This window comes from Dermacentor albipictus, chromosome 3 (assembly GCF_038994185.2).
Source record: "Dermacentor albipictus isolate Rhodes 1998 colony chromosome 3, USDA_Dalb.pri_finalv2, whole genome shotgun sequence".
Classification (NCBI taxonomy): domain Eukaryota; kingdom Metazoa; phylum Arthropoda; class Arachnida; order Ixodida; family Ixodidae; genus Dermacentor; species Dermacentor albipictus.
Genome location: NC_091823.1, coordinates 19,504,259 through 19,523,998, shown reverse-complemented (window position 1 = coordinate 19,523,998; position 19,740 = coordinate 19,504,259). Strand labels below are relative to the sequence as shown.

Sequence of the window (19,740 nt, the reverse complement as noted above, 5' to 3'; positions counted from 1 at the left end):
AGATGTGTTCACCCGAGACGGCATGACTTGTTCTCGGCGACTGCCTCCCTTGCCGGAATCCAATTAGTAACGCCACTCGAAGAAGCGGTGTCACTTCTGTAACGTTGGGCTGCTTATTAACGTGCGGTTTCCATGTTGCCAGCGCCGAGAGCGCCTAGCCGAAGGAAGGCAAACACGCGGTGAGCTATATGCGTCTGATTTCTTTCTTTCTACGCGTGCGCGCATGCGCACTTGGTAGTATGCGGTGTATAATCTCCCGTTCGCTGTTTAATGTTCTGAGCCGCTTCGACTGGCTCATATGAAGGTGGCCCTTATTAAGTCGCGTTGCCGCTTGCCTGCTTCGGCAGCTTTGAGCTCATTCTGGTGTAAAAAGGTCTAACTAGGCAGGACTTGCTTGCGGCGCCATTCCATGACACGTTTGCAGCGCTTGCATAAATTGTCGCGATTGCCGCATCGCGGTCTGCAGCGGGCAGATGCCGTCGAACAAACCCGGGTAAGAGTTTATAGCCTCTCTTTATTGCGATGCGTCACGTGACGTAATCTCCGGAGTTTAGGTGCAAAAAGAAATAGCCTACGATGAGTACAGGAAAGAGAACGTGGAGCGCCTAATTTAAGTAATGCGAGTTACCTTTTGCGCCGCACTATAGGTCGGCGTGACGGAAGCAACCACCGCGGCTGCTCAGCGCGAAGTCGCGGGGTCAAAACCCGGCAACGGCGGCCGCATTTCGATGGGGGCGAAATGCGAGAAACACCCGTGTACTTAGGTGGTCCAAGTTCACCCGAAGTCCCGCGCTGCGGCGTGGATCATAAACAGATTGAGGTTTTGGCACATTAAAACTAAATAATTATTTTTTTTAATTCTTGTGGGGAGGCAGAAGATCACAAACGCTCGTTAACGGAGCGTTGAGTGTACGTCAAAGAATACAAATTGTAAGGTAATCCTGAGCCCTCCGCTGCGGCGTCGGTTATATATAGCCCACGTTCGGCCCCGGGACGTCTTGAAGCAAACCGAACAGTCATGAATATAATAGACGCACGTACGAAAGGTGAGACTGTTTGTCGTTGCGGTCCCCCCCCCCTCTCAAGAATAAATAAATAAATAAATAAATAAATAAATAAAGTAAACGAAAGAAAAAAAAATACACGCGATCTTTTGATACTTTATCTTAGTATACTCCCGCCCACGAAATGCGTGACAATCGTCCCCGTGATCATAACTTGTAGCAGCGTTCTATAGAAGATAAAGATGCATTCGCTGGCAAGTCTCCGTGTTGCATCTGGGTTTGTTGAAAGTGGCGGCGCCAAAAGTGGGAAGGGGGCATAGTGGGAGAGCGTTGGAGAAAGCGATAAACTTTCAATAGGCGCGCGTTTTGCATCCGCCTGACGCTGCTGAAACCGGACACTAACGCGGAGGACAAGTTCTGCCGTTGTTCAACTGCTTAATATCCTATATATGGTAAGAGCTTGTTCGTACGTTAAAAAAAAAAAATTGAGCTCACGCGGCTTCTTGTCTTTGCCTTTGCCTATGTCTCGCGTATATCGCATGCTCATACGAGCATTAGAAGTTTGCGTCCGAAGCGCTGCGGTTAAGGAGTTCGCTCTGAAAGGAGTCGAGAGTTAGGTCTCCCTCAGACGACCGCTTCCTACAGCAACCCATATGTCCGTGAAATTAGCCGTTTTCTGATGTTTTTTCGGGCATCGAACGGATAAACACCATGTTTCGAAAGAAAGGCCAATCGCCGGAAAATATTCGCCACTTTTCGCTAAAGAGGGGAGCCACAAAGTCGAAAGCCTTATAAGGAGTAGCCTGCCCTGGCATTGTTGAAGTTTGCTGAAAACTATTAACTGTACTTAGCATTAATACCGACTTTTGTGTTCAAAAGCGCGTGCGTGTTATCCTGGTACGACACACAGCAACGACGTGGCTGCTTCCGTGCGTGCGACACATAGCAGCTCCTGTGAGTTTGAGAACCGCAAAGAATAGAGGTGATTGAACACTCGCATCTGTCGGCCAGCCATTTGACCTTCTGTCCACTGAGGTTTTCTTGGCTTTACCTGTCGGAACATGAAAGCTACAAAAAAAAAAGGCGATTGAACCGAAACCGGAGAGAAAGCCGGCATCGGCTGTTCAGCTGTCGGTTATACCGTGTTACCCAACTGGACCATGCGATTCCGACCGAAGTTGTGACATGGACCAATGACGGAAGCGCGTGACTGCGCTTTGTTTACGTGGCCGGTTCGTCATATTTGTGCGCTCTGTGCTGCTTTCCCTGCGTTTAATGCTTTTGCGATTCAGAGCCGGTGCATTCCTACGTGTTAGACGCGACGTGACAAGTAAGGTCTGCTGCTAGTCGCCTGTGCTTTCATCACAGGGGCGTCGAAAAGCTGCTGCGCGTAGTGCGTGGTGCGCAGATATGTACGCTCTGCATCGCGTATAGCCAGGGCCAAGAAAGTAGCAGGCACAGTAATAGTAATAATAATAAAAAATTGCAATAGCAAAAGCGTTCGTGGCGTTTCGATTTACTCTACGTATACATGCATATCTACGCATGTTGGAATCGGTCGTTGCGGCGCGCGCTTTTAGATATTCGGTATTAAGTACCGAAAACGCTACTTCAACGTTCGCACGGGAAAAGCCAGGTGATCTAGAGCAGTGTACGTAGAGCAGTCTTGGGCATGCGCCCTCCAAAGAGTTACCGACACTTGGTGCGCGAATATTGGGCTGCTGAAAAAAAAACACACACAAAAAAAAAACCGGAAGAGAGACCTTTAACTTTGCTCTGCTGTCTGTATAGAAATTACTGGATGAAAATTTCCGCACCGGAAGCTCTGTATAAGGACATGTTTCCTGTTAGCGGCTTGACGATGGCGTGTAGCAGATAAATTCGCCACGCACGCACATCACGCGAGAAGCAAAGAAAGACAAACAATTACAGGAAATGTTAAGGCGCAAGCGGTTTCCGTTTTATGTTTTTCGGTATGGTGTCGCCGCTGCTAAGAAAAGCTAGCGAGCGCGAGAGATTGCCCACCTGCTGAGAAAAATTTCAGTGCACAGTGTTGCAGGTTACTGGCGTTTCCTACGATACGATACGATAGTGTGCTGTCTTTCCCACGCACTCTTCGTACGAGACGGTGCGTTAAGGGACGGCCTGGAGAAACACTTGGCTTGCTCTGCAGCGAAGGCGACTAGATAAATTTGAGACGGCAGTTCATTTATGCAAGGGATGACCGTTTATCGAGCAATTCTGAGACTAAACAGCGGTAACATTCCAACACTTTTGTTGCTGTCTGCTTGTTCCTGTGCTTCTCGGCATTGCTATTTCGAAGCTGCGGTTGTCGGCAACTCACGCTAATTATTTTTTAGGGAGACTGCATGTGCGTGTCCTCGTCTCGCGTATTTATCTTGACAGATGATTGCGATTGCCGCGAGAAATGAGTATTTCTCGGCAACCCAGACGTGCAGTCTTAAAAGAGATGAGTATTCACTATGGTACTTGTATAACCAAAGGCAGGCTGTAGTTCGTAATTTAATGCTGCATGCCTGTAGTCGTCTAAGTAATTCAACTAAACATTTGGTCTGTACACGTTTACTCTGTACGGTATGGTGTACTTTTAACGGCAACACCCAGCTGGCAATAAAGTCAATATTGATGTAACGCTTGTTAACAGCGGAGCTGTTTAAGCTTTTAGTTCCGCCCTGGAGGGTTACCCTGGAGGTGACTTTATTTCCTCCCGTTTGCATTTCATTCTGGTATGACAACCCTTAGCACGAGTGGTGGATTATGAAGAACTACCAACTCACCCACACACCACCAGCGCCGGGGGTGCGTGTTGTTCTACATCTATCCGTCCTGTTTTTTTTTCTTTTTTTTGTGCGCGCTATTTTGTATCAAAATGAAGCATTACCAGCTGACCCAAGTGTCCAGTTTTATTGATCCCCTTCGTCAATTTGTTTGACGCTTGAGAGGGGGGCCCATGCTGTGCCGCAGTATCCACGCGCTGCGTCCGGGCCGTAACATCCCGTTCGTTTTTTCCTCTTGTGTGTTAATCTCTCGGAGGCTCTTTGTGAGTCGCTGGCGTTTTGACGCCAAATAGGAGGAGCTTGTGGGACGTAGAAGAGAGGACGACCTTTGTTGCCTGCATGGTGTCATCAGCTTTGTGCGCTGCTCGCCACTCTGCGCTCGCCGAATGGGCGCGGGGCGGTGCTGCGCACTTTCCGGCCCGTGCACGAGCACCCTGTGTCGCTGGAAGAGGACCACCGCCGTAGGTTCTGTGGGCGTCTCCAGGCACGTCCGGCTTCCGCACCTTGGCTCGATCCCGTTCGCTCTCTTTCCCACGCGGCGCGCGATGATTTCTCACAAAAGGAGAGAGCTTTTGTAACCTACCTCGCTTTGTTGGAGGGCGCTCACAGCCGCGCCTCTTCATTAGCCGCCGTGACTGGTATGCGCGGAGCGTAACCGAATACTTTTTCCCATGTTTGGCACCCTGATGGGAATCGCTGCTGGTATGTGCGTGGGTACCGTGGCATCTCTTGTGCCGAGTTGGGCATTGTAGCAAGCTTCTCCACGTTGCTTGCTGGAAGTATCAATTGCTAAGGTCAAACTCGCCATCGTGAATAACTTGATCGTTTTGTTAACAACTGCTAAATGGCACTGCATAGTGTGCAATAAGCATAGAAGTCGCGAATTAAGATTTCATTAGAACGATTGAAGAACATTTTTTACAGAACGCGGGAATGTAACACACTCCCTGACGGCGTTGTCGGAGCAGTTAGCCGAAAGGAGTCCGCATCCACTTCACTCATGAATTTCGTTAGGAATAGTACAAAAGTGTTATTTTAGTTTGGTAGTATTTTAATCGTTGTGTTTATTGTTTTGGCTTGATCAGTCGCGCAACACCACTGAGTGTGTAAGAATTATCCTGCAATAGCCATTCCGGGCTGCAGTATTTGTAAATAAATATGCAGTGCAATACATAACGTCATTAAGTATTATTATGTATCCCAGTTCTACTGTGAACCTGCAAACCATCGAAAGTACTTTAAATCTATAGGAAGTCTTAAGTTGAATTCAGCTTTTAAGCTGTCCAGACACTACATGGCAGTGCTGAATATTTATAGTTAAATTTTGGGATTCTTCATTGTTTTGCCGTTATTAAAAGTTGTTTGATGGCACGTTCTGGTTTAGCAGTTCTTGTTTAGTTCCTTAATTTTATATGAGCGGAGATGCAACTTGTCAAAGTTTGCAAATGGCGACGTGCTTAAGTAACCCTAAGGTGTAACTTGCCTTCACGTTTAGGAAAACTGTCGCGTTTTCCCCTCAATATTGTATGCACCTTATTTTACTTAATTGTACATTTCACAGGTTTGCTGTGCATATCGTTTCGCGTTGATTAGTAAGTTACGCATATACCTCGAAACGATCTAGAGAACTAAAGGCAATGAGTAAATAAGTAAAACGACAGCGTCGAAGTCATCCATACGATATGTAATCCTTATTGAAATAGCCAGTATAGCATGCCCCAATCACTGTGCGCCAAGATTTTTAAGAAGGAGATCGATCATACTACTCGAACAAAACCAAATACCTATTCGCACTCGAGTTAAGGAACCTCCAGATGTATTTTTCTTGGTCATAATCAGTTATGATTATCTTGCACGTAAATTCGTAAAAAGGGATAAGAGCAGATTGGGTGAGGGAACAAATGCGAGTTAATGACATCTTAGTTGAAATCAAGAAAAAGAAATGGGCGTGGGCAGGACATGTAATGAGGGGGAAGATAACCGATGGTCATTAATGGTTACGGACTGGATTCCAAGAGAAGGGAAGCGTAGCAGGGGACGGCAGAAAGTTAGGTGGGCGGATGAGATTAAGAAGTTTGCTGGGACAACATGGCCACAAGTAGTACATTACCGGGGTAGTTGGAGAAGTATGGGAGAGGCCTTTGCCCTGCAGTGGGTGTAACCAGGCTGATGATGATGATGCTGATGATGCTCGTAAATTCTAATTCGAATAGTCAAGGTGTCAAGAAGTAGTAGGCAATTATAACATGGATCGAAATGGAATCTTTTGAGCGAGATGCTAATGGCCTGCCCATTTTTCCGGCTGGAAAAAAAAAAGAAAAGAAATGAATCCGGCAAGATGTTAAAAAAATGCCATCCAACTACGCGCCCGCCCGACACTTAAAATTACTCTATAAGGCTGCTGGTGAATTACAAAAATATAGCAAATACAAGCATATACGGTAACTTACAAAAATATGTTGTATTAAAGCGTACCAATCCCTTTGCCAGAGGGTATAGGTGCTGTTCACTCAAGCATTAAAAAAGAAATGAGCATGACCTACAATAGAACGATTAACCAATACGAAAACCACATGCAAATCTGAAGCAAACTGATTCAGAGCATAAAAAAGAAATCTTAATGCGTTACAGTGCATTAACTCACAGAAGCACCTTATTCGTATAAAAAACGCTGTCCGGGTTGTATACACTTGTCAGTGCAGCACCGTCTCGTTCATCTGTTCGCACCTTTGTCACAATGGTAGGTGCTGGACTCTACGCTTTCTGTCGCGACCACAGCACTGCGTGCATACTATGGAGGCTCCGACCTGTTCTACAGTACCAACAAGTCTGCAGTGAGGTCTTGAATCTCTTGAACCCCTCCAGTCTTTCGTCGAGACAACCGCAAGCCTTTTCCGTGCCCTCCTATGCACAAGTAGGGAAACTTTGTTGCAGACGATAATGAGTATATTCTCGCCTACCACGACAGCTTGCTCAAACGGCGTCTGCAAGAAGCGCCGCCGCTGTTACGACTTTGCACCGCTGCCACCACTATTACGACTTAGAGGTGGTCCCGTAGCGCTCGTCACCCGTTTCGTGACAGAGCGTTGGTAGCGAAGACTCCGAGTCAGGCGTCGGTGAGAATAACGAAAGGGATTTTATACACTGTATACAGGTCATTACACAGGACAAGATCGGATCGGCACTGGGGCCGAGAGCTCACAGCAACCGCGACTGTTCCCGCACGGCGACGTCCGGCGAGATTGCAACGCGTGACACATCTCACTCCAGTCGAGAGCGGCACTAAACTCCCGGTGGGTCGGCGGATCCGGTTTTCCAGGCGGCGGCGTCGCAGCTTATAATGCCCCGAGAAACCATAGTCACTCAAACTGCCAAATACAAAGCCAGCACTCGACGGTCGTCCGAGAGGTCCAACCAGCGACCGCGCTGGCCACCCGGTTCAAAGTTGGCGCGCGCGGTGACCTCCAGGCAAAAGGAGGTACGGCGCCGGGCTATCTGCCACTTGGTTGCGCGTTTGGACATGTCGCTCGCCGATGCTTCTCCGCAGGACACCGCTGCCTGGCGGCTCAGCGTCTTGACTTGTCAAGGGAGAATTAGGGCGCTGTGCCTTTCGGCGCAGCCCCGGGTTTGTCCAAAGGGCGTTCGCAGGATAAATTCTGCATCTTGTAGATTCGGAATCCGGGCTTGTGGTAATGGCACAACACGGCCCAACGCGCGCGGGGTGGCGTTGGTCCCGACTTCGAGCCCCTGGACCAGGACGAATTTTTCTTCAACTGCGAAGCTTTCATTCGGAGAATTCCGTGTGGATTTCCTTTGTTGCTTCGTGCTAAGGTCGGGTGGATTACAATTTTCCGCTTTCGTGTATTACGTATCTATTCCAGAACTGTTACTAATGCATCGTGTGGCTGTATTGTCGGAGACGGACAATTCTGGACATCTCCGTCTCGTGCTTGCGAGATGTTTATAAACCAAGAATAATTAAAAAAAACAGCAGTCCTCCCCTAGAAACGTTCTAAGATGGCTACAGATATCATCATCACCCCCTCTTACACCCTAACTCACTCGCTCAGTCACTCGCTGACGCCTTAAGAAAAATATGGATAAGCCCCTGCCAACAGTCCAAGCAGCCATCTTTCAGACACGTCATCCCACGGATCTGACGATTGTGAACATAGTTTCCCACGAAAGGGACTAGAGGGAACTCTAGAGCTAAATTGTCTACGGTAGTGGCGAGTGATACGGCGCTTCAGCCAGCATGAAAGTGATTGGTAGTGCATGGATTTGCCTCAACCTTTCAACCTTCTCTTTCTGGCTTCAAACGGCTTTGTGACTTTGCAACCCGCCGTGGTTGTTTAGTGGTTATGGTGTTGGGCTGCTAAGTACGAGGTCGCGGGATCGAATGCCAGCCACGGCGGCCGCATTTCGATGGGGGCGAAATGCAAAAACACCCGCGTACTTAGATTCATAGGTGCACGTTAAAGAACCCCAGGTGGTCCAAATTTCCGGAGTCCCCCACTACGGTGTGCCTCATAACCAGAAAGCAGTTTTGGCAGGTAAGCGCCGATTTACGCTCGAGCCGCCTATCGCCGCAACCCGCACCGCACGCTTGCGGTCGCGCGAAAAACTGCACGTATCCATAACCTCGCGCGCTGCGTACGTGGGCGGCTACGGACGCCCAGCTAAAACTGACATATTCTTTGTTTCCCGTGCGGCCGTGACATGATGAGATTGTGTATCGGTTAGTGTATACGACGGTGCACCTTACACTGTGCATTATACAGGCTGGCGGAGTCGCGACTTCGCATTTCTGTGAGATGCGTTATCTGAGGTGCATTCACAAATTACAGTGTGCACTCGTCCGACCATGGCCGGTAGCATCCAACGGAAGTAACATTATAGCTGCGGTTCATGTGCGGTCATGTAGGCACGCCCACTTTCAAATCACACCACTTTCACTGTTAAAAAAAACTTGTGATAGTTGTTCGCTGTGGAGTCCCGTAGAACGGATTTCTGGAGAGTCTTTCTTTTTTTCTTTTTTTAATGCTGTCAGGATTGGGGGCTCAGTCCCATCACTCGTGATCCGTTGTCAAGATTGGAGTCTGGCATGAATTAGAAGGTAGCTGGCCCATGCCGTCGTCCAACTTATCTACGCTGGGGACGTTGATGAAAGGAAGGATTGCTTCTCATCGAGAACGAGGAATATGGGTTTATTTACTGTATTTATATCAGTCTAACATGACTGTTTGAGAAAGTACATCAGTCTAACATGACTGCTTGAGAGAGAGTGTCCTGAGCAGCCGCACAACAGCGGTTTTTAAACACTCGGTCCTCTCCCGATACAAGGTGATGCGAACGTTCGTTTCGTCATCGCAAACTAGCCGCCTCCACGCAGGACGGTCTACCCACACAAATGCACACATGTTCGAATGTCCGGAGCCGACGTCAGAGGGGCCCCGTAGAACTCGGAGCCGTTCCGGGTAGCGCGTTGGGGAGTTTGGGAACAATAGTTGGCCCGCCGAACTCATTCCGTCACAAAGTCGATTTAGTCACGCTGTGGCTAGAAGTTGGGGCGACGCTCCCGGAATGTTGCCGCCATAGTCGTAAGTGGGTGGCAAACTTGCACTGCAGCTGGCCGTTCTTAACAATGCGTCGTCGCATTTCATTTGTCGCTGCATATAAAATATCACTCTTAAAAATGTTTACACCCTTTGGGGCTTATCTTGTCCCACAACGATAATCGTCATTTTTCTTGCCCGCATTTCCTTTCTTTAACGCTGCGAGCCCGGTACTTCCTAGTCACGAACGGCTTGCGCGTTATCAGCGTGACAGATTTCCGACAGGAAAGTAACGAGCGCAGAGTTTTCAAGAAAGGAAACGCGAGCAAGGCAGATGACGATTACTGCTGTGGGACAAGATGAGTCCCACAGAGTACAAACTTTAATTTTTAAGAGGAAGCTTTTGCTCAGGCCCAATTCCGACGAGTCCTATTCAAATACATGTAAAACGCTTTTCTGAGATAACCCCTGGACCTGTTTTAATGAAATTTGCTGCATTTAAGAGAGAAAGTTAAATTATAGTAACTGTCAGAAGCGGGATATTGATATAGGGCCTGAATATTATTGAAAGAATTTTCAGAAATTCTAAAGTTCGAGAAAGATAGAAGCACGAAGTTTACAAATCAATAGCTCTCCGTCAAGAACAGATATCGCGGTTCTGTAAACGGCATCCATTAGATTATTCAAAGCGGACAAATTCAATATGTCAATTTATACATCACGGGAATTTGTTACGTTGTGTTACGTTGTGTGTTACGTTTTTGCACGAGCTGTATTTACACATTACTTAATTTTTTGAGATTCGTGTGTGACATATCAATTTTGTCCGCTTTAGATGTACTGTGAAATGACATTCACAGAAGTGTGATATCACTTTTCGTTGCTGAGTTACGGAGTTGTAAACTTGATAGTTTCGTTTTCTAAAGATTTGAGATTTTTGCCTATTCTTGTTAAAAAAAAAATTGACGATCTAAATAAAAAATTTGAAACCAACAGTCACTAGATGTTACCTTTTTTTTTTTAAATGCAACAAGCTTCGTCAAGTTCGGTGCAGTGGTTGCCGAGAAAAACGAATTCTCCTTTTTACGTGTATTTAAATAGGAACACCCGAGCTAAAGCTTCCTCTTAAAAGTGTAATGGCGAGGGCTCATTCCGTAGCAGACGCCTTTGTTATTTTTTCAAGCGAAGCTTTCTTTGCCTCTTTCTTCGACTTTCCCACTGCTGCTGTTGCTGTTGCTGTGGTCTTGCACCCTGCTAACGCCGCCCACGTCGGGACGTGGTTGAGACGTGGCCATGTCCCCAAAACATAAAAGACATGCGCTGTCGGTGTTTTGTTTCATGTCGTGTCAACATTTGCGCCGCGTCGCAAGTGCACAGTGCCCTCTGGACGCCGTAACTAAGCGTGACCCCCCACAAATGCAGTGCAGGAGCTGCCGCGCTTGTTTCGGTGCTCACCCGCAACAGCAACGGCAGTACAGGGAGGAGGTGGGGAGAATGTTAGCGAGGGAATAGAGAGAGAGAGAGAGAGAGAAAGGCAGTCTTGCGAGCTATACAGCTACGACCGAGAATGGTGCCGAAGCCTGCACTTCGAGAAGACGAAGGCTCGCATAAAGCGTCGACCGGAGCAAGAACAACAAACACAAGTTGAGCAGGCAAGGTAACATCTCACATGACGTCACGACTGTCGTATGCCGTGAATATATCACTGCCAAATAACCGCAATGAACGCAAACAGACGATGCTTCGCTTGCATCGATTCCCACAGTGTGTGGGATCTGCATATATTTTTCGAAGGTTATATTTTCTTATCTTTGTTCTAAACATATGTAAGATATATTACAGGAGCACCTACAATGTTTCGTTCAGGATTGCGATGTTTTTCGACCGCACGACATAATGGGTTTCATGCACTAAAAGTGAGGGGAGTGAAGCGCCATGAAACGGGGAAAGACGGCGGTGCCAGAAAAAACGCGCGGCTGCTGCACGCTCGTCGAGTTTACCGCACCGCTTTCGGGTGGTGGCGCGGCGCCAGAGCACGCGGAGAAACAAACGTTTGCACCAAGAAAGGCGGCAGAGAAGCATCGGTCCGCGTCGCCTAGCGGCCGTCCATCTTTGTGAGCATGCACCTTGTCATCTGGCAACGCCACGGCCGCAGGCGCCGCTGTGGCTGCAGAAGGTCGAGCGTGCCTCGACGAGCCTGCCGACGCTGCTTTTGGTAACTGAGTTTGCGATACGGGTGGAGCGAGCAGGGTTCGGCTTTCACGCAGGGAGCAAACTTACCATCTATCGAATCCTTTCTAAGGTTCTCCCGCGTACTTGTGCCAGAACACTTCGCGATGTTAAGATGACTCACCTGTGTCGTTGATGAAACAAACACTTTGTTAAAAAACATAATAAACATATATCCTTCATTTCTTAGGGTGTATATATACACGGAATTGATAACAACTATACACGGAGAAGCCTATAGCCATTTAATTCTTTACCCCCCTTTTCTCGCGGTACCGCTTGGTTCCCATAAATAATCGAAAAGTCTGATCGTATTCAATAAGGAAGCCAGAGGAAGAGGCTATTTGATAAAGCATACATAGTCAACTGTTCTAAGTAAAGCGCAGCAGGTGATGGACCGCAGTGTGAGACGTTTGTGTTGATGCCTTCGTCGACGCCTGACATTTAGCCTTTCATGACGAGCGGCCATCAACGTCAAACCTCTAGCTCGAACGGGAGCTAGAGGTTACGAACGGGAGCTAGAGGATACGAGCATAGTTCAACTTGAAAGCAGCGTGCGGCTGCTTTCGAGTTGAACTATGCTCGTATAACCCCGGGACGTTCACGTTTCACGTTCTCGTGACGCCTGCGGCAACAAGGACGTTCCACGTCCGCCGCCAAGGTCTGTGAGTGGTGGCGCTGACTAACACTCCCGGGGTTTACTAGCACACATAAATACCCAAGAAAGTGGATGGGGAAACAGCGCCGCGGTAGCTCAATTGGTAGAGCATCGCACGCGAAATGCGAAGGTTGTGGGTTCGGTTCCCACCTGCGGCAAGTTGTTTTTTCATCCACTTTAATTTCCATTAATTTATCGTTCCTTCATTCCATTTATTAAGCACAAGTAATTTCCCCTATGTGGTCCTTGGTGTCAGTGTTTGTTGCCTTCTCATGATATTACTAATAAAAATCGGGCCCCTCGGTTAACCCCCTTTCTTGTCGTTTATATATATATATATATATATATATATATATATATATATATATATATATATATATATATATATATATATATATATATATATATATATTGCGTCGCATATGTCAATATGCCTCATAAGAGAGAGCGCTCCAATTTCGCACACACTTCTCTTGTGGCAGCTATACTCGCGGACAACTTTCAGTGAAGCGAAAGCTACAGGGGCGTAGCTTATGCAGAAGTTACGACTTACGACGTCTTCGCATTTGGCCAAACGCGCAGAAAAAAAAAAAGCAGAAAATCAAGTGAAACTTAACAGGACGAGGGTTCTGAGTCGGGCTATGTAGTTGGTTTACGGTTAACTGGTGAAGCAGCACAGACGTTCGACGGGACTAACGAAACCTGTCCCGTCGTGTGGGTTGTGTTGTCGTGTCAGATTTAACGTTCACTCAGCGGTGTATTTTGTCATGTTTTGCTGTCAAGATGTGCTTTCTGTTTTTTTGCTTCTAAGAATAACGTGCGTCAGACTATGTGGTTCTTTGCGCGCTTTGCCTCCGTCCTTCGATGCTGCAGAAAGTCGTCCGCGAGTACTGTGATCTTGCACCGCTTTCGGTGTCGGCTCAGGTCGGCGTCATAGTGGACACGCCCGGTGCAGCGAGTTTTGTGCGCACGACAAAAGGGAGACGTTCGCCTTTGCAGCAAAGTTCACGCTCACCCGCGTGTCTCGCTGTGATGGCTGCATGCGGCGGCCTGGCAGCAGCAGCCATGCGACGGCTGCACAAGATGATGACGTAGCGAAGTCCGCCGTCAGCAAACATTGCCATAGCGCAAGGCGGAGCTGGGACGAAGGCTTGACATTATAGGCGTCAACAAGTGTTGACGATAACACAGGAACAATGCGTCATGTCGCCATTTGTTTCGCACAACGTTCATTCTCACTTGGTGTGGAATCTATCTGCGTCATTAAAAAAAATGTTTTCTTTTCTTGCTGCTTTTGATTATGATCGCCACGAACACACTTAGCCTGCCTTCTGTACGTGCTTACCCATTGCCTGAGCACCGCCAGGATACCGGGGCCATCGGCGCGGTGGCCAGTTAACATAGCGTGTGTGTAACCAGATGTTGCCTGTGTTCTCGCGTGCGTCCTAAGATGCACGCATGGAGTCGATCACGCGTGCTAGAATGGCGCCTGCACCGTTCCCGATTTCCCTTTCCTTTGTGCGCCTGCTGCACGCACACACGCACGCACATACAGGCTCCACAGGCTTGCTTACTCTTTGCAGCTGACGTTACATCGTGTCACGTATCGGGAACCAATCAAAGACGCAGGAATAGGCTGAGTTCCGTTATTCCACACTGCACACAACGCCACAGCACACGAAGGAGAGGGGAAAAAAAAGCGAGGCCAAGTTGCAGCAGCTACCACACGCTTCTCATACGTAAAATACACTCCGCAAGTACGAATGAAAGTTCGGAAACATTTATGATTATTTCATTTGACATTAAAGTCTGTGTCCAGATGCCGTACCTGCCAGTATCGGCATTATGACGCGGAGCAAGATTTACTGACGTTATTAGCAGTAAGGCTGCATATAACGAGCTGCTGGTATTATAAGATACTTAATTAAAATATGTCGCTGTTTCACCATAAGGGCGAAGTAATGAATGTGATGCAACATATTAGAATATTATACGATGTGTAAGACTCGTAGCTCCCGTGGCAGAGTGCAGTGAAGTAAACGTAGGCGAAGTAAAAGCGAGCTGTTGTCCTAGGGGTCCTTTGTTTGAATCCTGCCATCGTACGATTTCATATATGTTTATTAATTAAAGCTAATGTCTTTCTTAGCGACTTTATCACCACTTCTCCGTATCGACTATGTTTCAAACTTCTTTCCTGCGCCGATGCTGGAGGCATCCCCGGAGGTACGGCATATCCGCGCCAATTAATCCACATAATTTTCATATTTGAGCTCTTATTGTTTCGCCCTTTTAATATTTAAGTCTGAGAAGACTTAAGATAAAAGGCATGCGCTGCCGTAGTTTTGTGTCATGGCTTTTTTTTTCTTTTTTTTTGCGGGTGGCGATTTTCTATTCTGAAGAATAATTTTGTCAAGAATGTAAGACCTGGTATGAACAACTTCAATGACTGAATGCTGCCGTAATATAACCCGCATATACCGCATGTCGTATAGTATGGCGTGGCATATGGCATCCATGTACCTAACTATACCTCACGGCGACGACGCTCTCTTGCGCCAGTTGTATCGCAATAACCGAATGTGCACCTGAAACGACTATTGGTCTCGGATGTCTTGCCTTCTCGCGCTGGGTCTTGTACACAGATGGAAGTGCAAATGAGGCAGTGCGGAGAGAGTGAGCAAAAAAAAAGAGTGTGAGAAAGAGAGAGAGAGAGAGAGAGAGGGAGAGAGAGGGAAACTTTATGGTCCTTCAGCGGTTGATGAACAGGTGGCTTGAGTCTGGGCCTATAAAAAGTTATCGCCACCGATCACCCCACAGTTATCATTCTGAAAAGGAGTTACTGAAAGCCTATAGTTGGTGCATACTTCACATAATTAATAAGCTCAAAGAACAAACGTAGCATGAAAAATTAAGGGAAGGTTACAGTAAGGATTTTACGTAAAAAAGGAGGGCCAAGGGCTGCGTCAGTGAGCCTTCTGTTTCTTTGTACCCGAAAAAAATACTCGCCGAGGCGTTCATTGTGGAATAAACAGTTGAGAGTAGCGCTTGTCCCGTGTCCATCCCTATTTCTGTGGTGTTTCTACTTTTTTTTGTCGATATTTATGTGAACACCCTTTATATCGCGGCGCCGCCGACATCTCCATGTCACAAAATTCCGCGCCAGCGATTCGAGATCCCAGCTCGGTCGCAGCGATATATGCCCACGATGCCGCCGCCGACACGTCGACGCAGGTGACGTGCCCATTCGTCGGCAGATAGGTCGTTGAAATACCTGTCTATCAGGTTAGGCCGACGACAGTGAAGGCGCGACTTATGCCAGCGAATCAAAGGCGCCAGTTTCAATCAAGCGCCTAGATATCTATAGGGATGATTATTCCTCAAAGCAGAGCAGTAGCCACGTAGACAACCATCATGCCGCGAAAGACTGCCAAGTGAAAGGCCAAGTCAAAGGCAATGCATTTGACGTCTAACATGCCGTACTTAACGGCGAAAAATAACAACACCATAACATCAGAAAAAAGAGCAATGTAAACATCCAAAGAGCAGTGAGTACGCACAAAACCTTTTCAAGACATAGTGTGTGCAAATGTACAAAGGAAACGAAATAAAGTGGTTGTAAGGTCGCTCTGATTGTTCGTGTTTTTAAGTTTCACGAATCGGCCACGTGCTGTATGTATAGAGAGGGGGTTCACTTCCCCCCATGTCAGCGGGGCGACAGTTGCTGTGTTATGTGGGGTCACAGGCAACGCGCGGGGTTAGGTGACGCGTCGCGGCAGGTGCCAGGCGGGCGTGTGCCGATTCCTGGAAGTCAGTATTGTGCGCACGATGTTGGCAGTCCGCCGACGGGTCACACAGACCAGCCTTGAAACGAACCGCTGTACAAAAGGTATTGTGGGTCTGGCGACCGAGTCCCTGACTAATTGGAGGCGCCGCCGAGGTTAAGAAGGACTTAGCAACTCTGACTCCGTGCCGCATGCAGTGAGCATGGACCTAATCCTCTACGCGTCCGGAACGTAATCGCCAGCCTTGTTGTTGGGTGCGACTGCCTGCGTGGTGTCGAAGACCAGCTTACCGTGCACGCTGTAGGAATGCGGTGCACACGTAAAGAGTGCATTCGCACGACGGCGTCTTGGAAACACGCACTCAAAGAACTTTGTCTTGTAGACAATAAGTTTGAAGGACAAGGAGGGTCATCCGTCTCCCAGACGGCCAAACTTTGAGTACAGCCGCACTTCGTGGTGCCGGTGCCCCTGCTTCCGAGACATTTGCAGCCTAGGCGCCGTTGGGATTTGAAATGGTCTAGCGATAACTTGTTCGGGCCTGGCGTGTTTTGCTGAGCCGGTCACTCACTACGGAGAAATGAGAGGGCAACGGAGTTTTGGCGAAGAAGGAAAAGAGCTTTGGTTTTCCAATATGTTTATTTTTAAGAGTAAGCCCATCCCTGTGGGTTGTGGCTTAACAAACGGTTGACTATGATTGGCAACTGAACCTGTGGGACGGGCCAACGGCCTTACCGCCTTTTTTCTTTGTATATTTGGGCTATAAAAATCGGGACGACATGCTGTCCCTCAGACTTGGCTGAAATCAGGATTGCTGATAGATCAGTGAGCCTCCGTACTATGTACGTTAAAACGAGTCTGGGCTCTAACAGTCATTGAGACAGTAGAAGAGTGAGACTTTGTTTCTCAATTGTTCAAGTTTGTAATGTATTTGTTTTACCTGCCATGTATATAGAAAAGTTCACGTATAAATATTTCTTGTACATCTGACCTCATCGTTTCCTGCCTGCGTTTGACCAACAACTGCCGATCATCGTCCGATAAGCTTCAAGTTCCAACGGTGAAGTGAGGACGGAGAACGAACGAAACTTTACTGTGGTGATACGTCGAGCACAAACTTTGCGTAATTGAAAGAATTTCTGACATTTGGTACACTTGAAATCTTCCCACCGTTATTGTTGCAAATAATTTGTTCGTAAGATATTAAAGTAATGTTGCAATGCGTCAGAGTCTAGATAATATCAAAATACACGCCTTTTTAGGTAATTAAGGAACGTTTAAAGGGCCCCTCACCAGGTCTGGCCATTTTGAGCTGACAAGCGCAGAGCTTGCGTGATAACGATCGTGTCTGCAAAGTATTACATCGCTACGCACCGCGGAAAGATCTGAAATTTCAAACTGAACGCTGTTTTCCTTCTCCTCGCGGCCGACGCGCTCCAAGCCGGAGGATGACGTACTCGCATCCCGGTGCCTACGTACTCCAGTCCCCCAGTGTGACGTCGCTCGTGGGTCGCACGTGACTTCGAGAATTATTCAAGGCACCATCTGTTATTTTTTTGTGATCTGTTGCTTGAATCGACGAATTGAAGTTTAGAGAAATAATAAAACACACGAACGGAATGTCTGCGTGTTTTTTGCTTTACTTCGCACTGAAGTAAGAGAGGTGTACTTTCGCTTCGTCTGCTTGTTGCCACGGTCGTGCGGTCACGTGCGCAGGTACCGAAACTATGCCATTTTCTACGGTGTTCCAGCGCGTGATCATGCTCTGCGATCCGCTTGTTCTGCCTCGGTATTCGTGTAACATTGAATTATACCGCTAGTCATGTGTCATTGTGCACAGCGCGCAAAATCGTGCGCTGCGCGAAACAGCTCGCGCGCAACGCCGCCGCCGGAAGTGCGCATCGCCGAGAAAAAGAAGAAAGCGAGAAGAAAAAAAAAAGTGAAGGCGGGACCCGTGACGTATGTGTCACGCGATCCTCGAGGTCCGGCATGGGAGAACGCAGGTACGGCCGCTCGATCCAAAAGCACCTTGCCTTGCATCGAGCGGCCGTGACGCAGGGAAGGAATTTCGCTTGCGAAGGCTAGACGGGGCGAGTGGAGAGGGAGTCTGGCTATGCAGCGGAGCCCGCCTGCTGAAATCATGGGTTCGTGGCAACTGAAATATTTCTATCTCGGCTATTATTGAGCCGACATGCAACATTTTTTGCGGCAGATGGTCCCTAGAGGACACGTAACAACTTCCAGCGTATAACCAAAATTAGCTATGGGGCCTAGTGAGGGGCCCTTTAAGGAATTTTCGGGGGTCTGCTGAACGCCGGGCAGAAGGCTTGCCAGGTGACTTGCATTGTGCCGATTTACGAAGAACCTAACAATCCGCGAATTCGCGTGCCGGTGTGAGGGTCAAGCAGTCAGCCTGCACCACGAGGGAAAAACAACCACGAGGGAAAAGCCGCTTGTGTAGGTTGACGACTGGCCAGACTGTGTCGCGTATGTCACGAAGAACAAACCGTTGACCACTGCTTGCGCTGCCGTAAGGTTGCGGTGGCAACAACAAAAGTTGAACGGCGAGGAACTCTCTCTGGGTGGTGTTCGCTTTTAAGACATCATCTCTTTTCTCCTCACCTACTCTTTTTGAGACAGAAGGTGAACAAAACGACAAAGAGCGACACATACTGTCTGCCTTCGTGTTCTTTCTTGTATGGTTGCCTTCGCGTGGTCGACAGGCATAGCCGCGGTATATCGTTGTCGAGTGCGTCCGCCACGGCAGACGCCAAGAATCTGCGGGGCAGATACAATTTGTGGCAGCTTGTTAGCAGCTACAACTATCAGCCGATGCCGAGTACTATTGGCGTAGCCACTCTCCATAGCTGGCATGCTCTTAGCCAAATAGCTATGTGCAGTAGAATCCGCTTAAAGGGAACTCGAAGGGACAGCAGGAAGTGTTTCGTTTATCCTAAGTTTTGTTTAAGCGAATGACACTAAAATTAAGAACAGTCGTTGGACGAAAAATATTGAGTGTCCAGTTTTACTTCGCTGAACAAACCGACGTTATTGGGCTTTGCGTCGGGTATCATCGCTCGTGCGTAATCCAATAATGTTCGTTTTAGATGCAACCTCTGCGCCTCGGTAAGGCCCAATGAAAACGCGCCAAGCGTCTCGGCGCACTCGCGACGTGTTCATAACTCGGAACAGGGGCGTAGCCAGGGGGGGGGGGGGGGCTTATGGGGCTTCAGCCCCCCCCGAAATTTTTTCGTGCTGTCCATGCACCGCCGACCAAAGCGACCCCCCGGCGCCGGGAATCACTCTGGATTTTGTCTAGAATGTCTTTTTGACGCTCGAAAAGACATTTAACCGCGAAGATTGCAAACTCGGGCTGGATTTCGTGGCAACGCCCATACACCGGGAGTCACATAACGCCAAGCAGTCCCATCCGAGCACAAAGTTTCAAGGGCGCTTTGATGGTGAGCGGGCTCGCCGCGGCATCTCACTGAGGCCACGGAATCTATGGAGCGCATGGATATCAATTGCGAAACCTTATGGCTATAAATCTCATAAGCTCTTAATGTGAAGGGTGCATTGACATTTCCAAAGTTGTGCTTTAGATTTTCAATTGCGGAACCTTGTGGGTTTAATGTTGTTATAAACATTTGACGCCAAAGGTCTATTAGGGAGTTTTAGAATAGGGGCCCCAAACGTTTTGGGGCCCCAAAGAAATAG

General features: G+C 48.0%; 1 protein-coding gene and 1 non-coding gene across 2 annotated transcripts in view; both read left to right on the top strand.

Moving 5' to 3' along the window:
• The window catches only part of LOC139057281 (alpha-1,3-mannosyl-glycoprotein 4-beta-N-acetylglucosaminyltransferase B-like), a 151,890-nt gene that overhangs the window by 8,511 nt on the left and 123,639 nt on the right, over positions 1 to 19,740 (top strand). The window lies entirely within an intron of this gene.
• TRNAS-CGA (transfer RNA serine (anticodon CGA)) lies at positions 12,330 to 12,402 on the top strand. Its single transcript has one exon. It is a non-coding gene; the product is annotated as a tRNA-Ser (tRNA).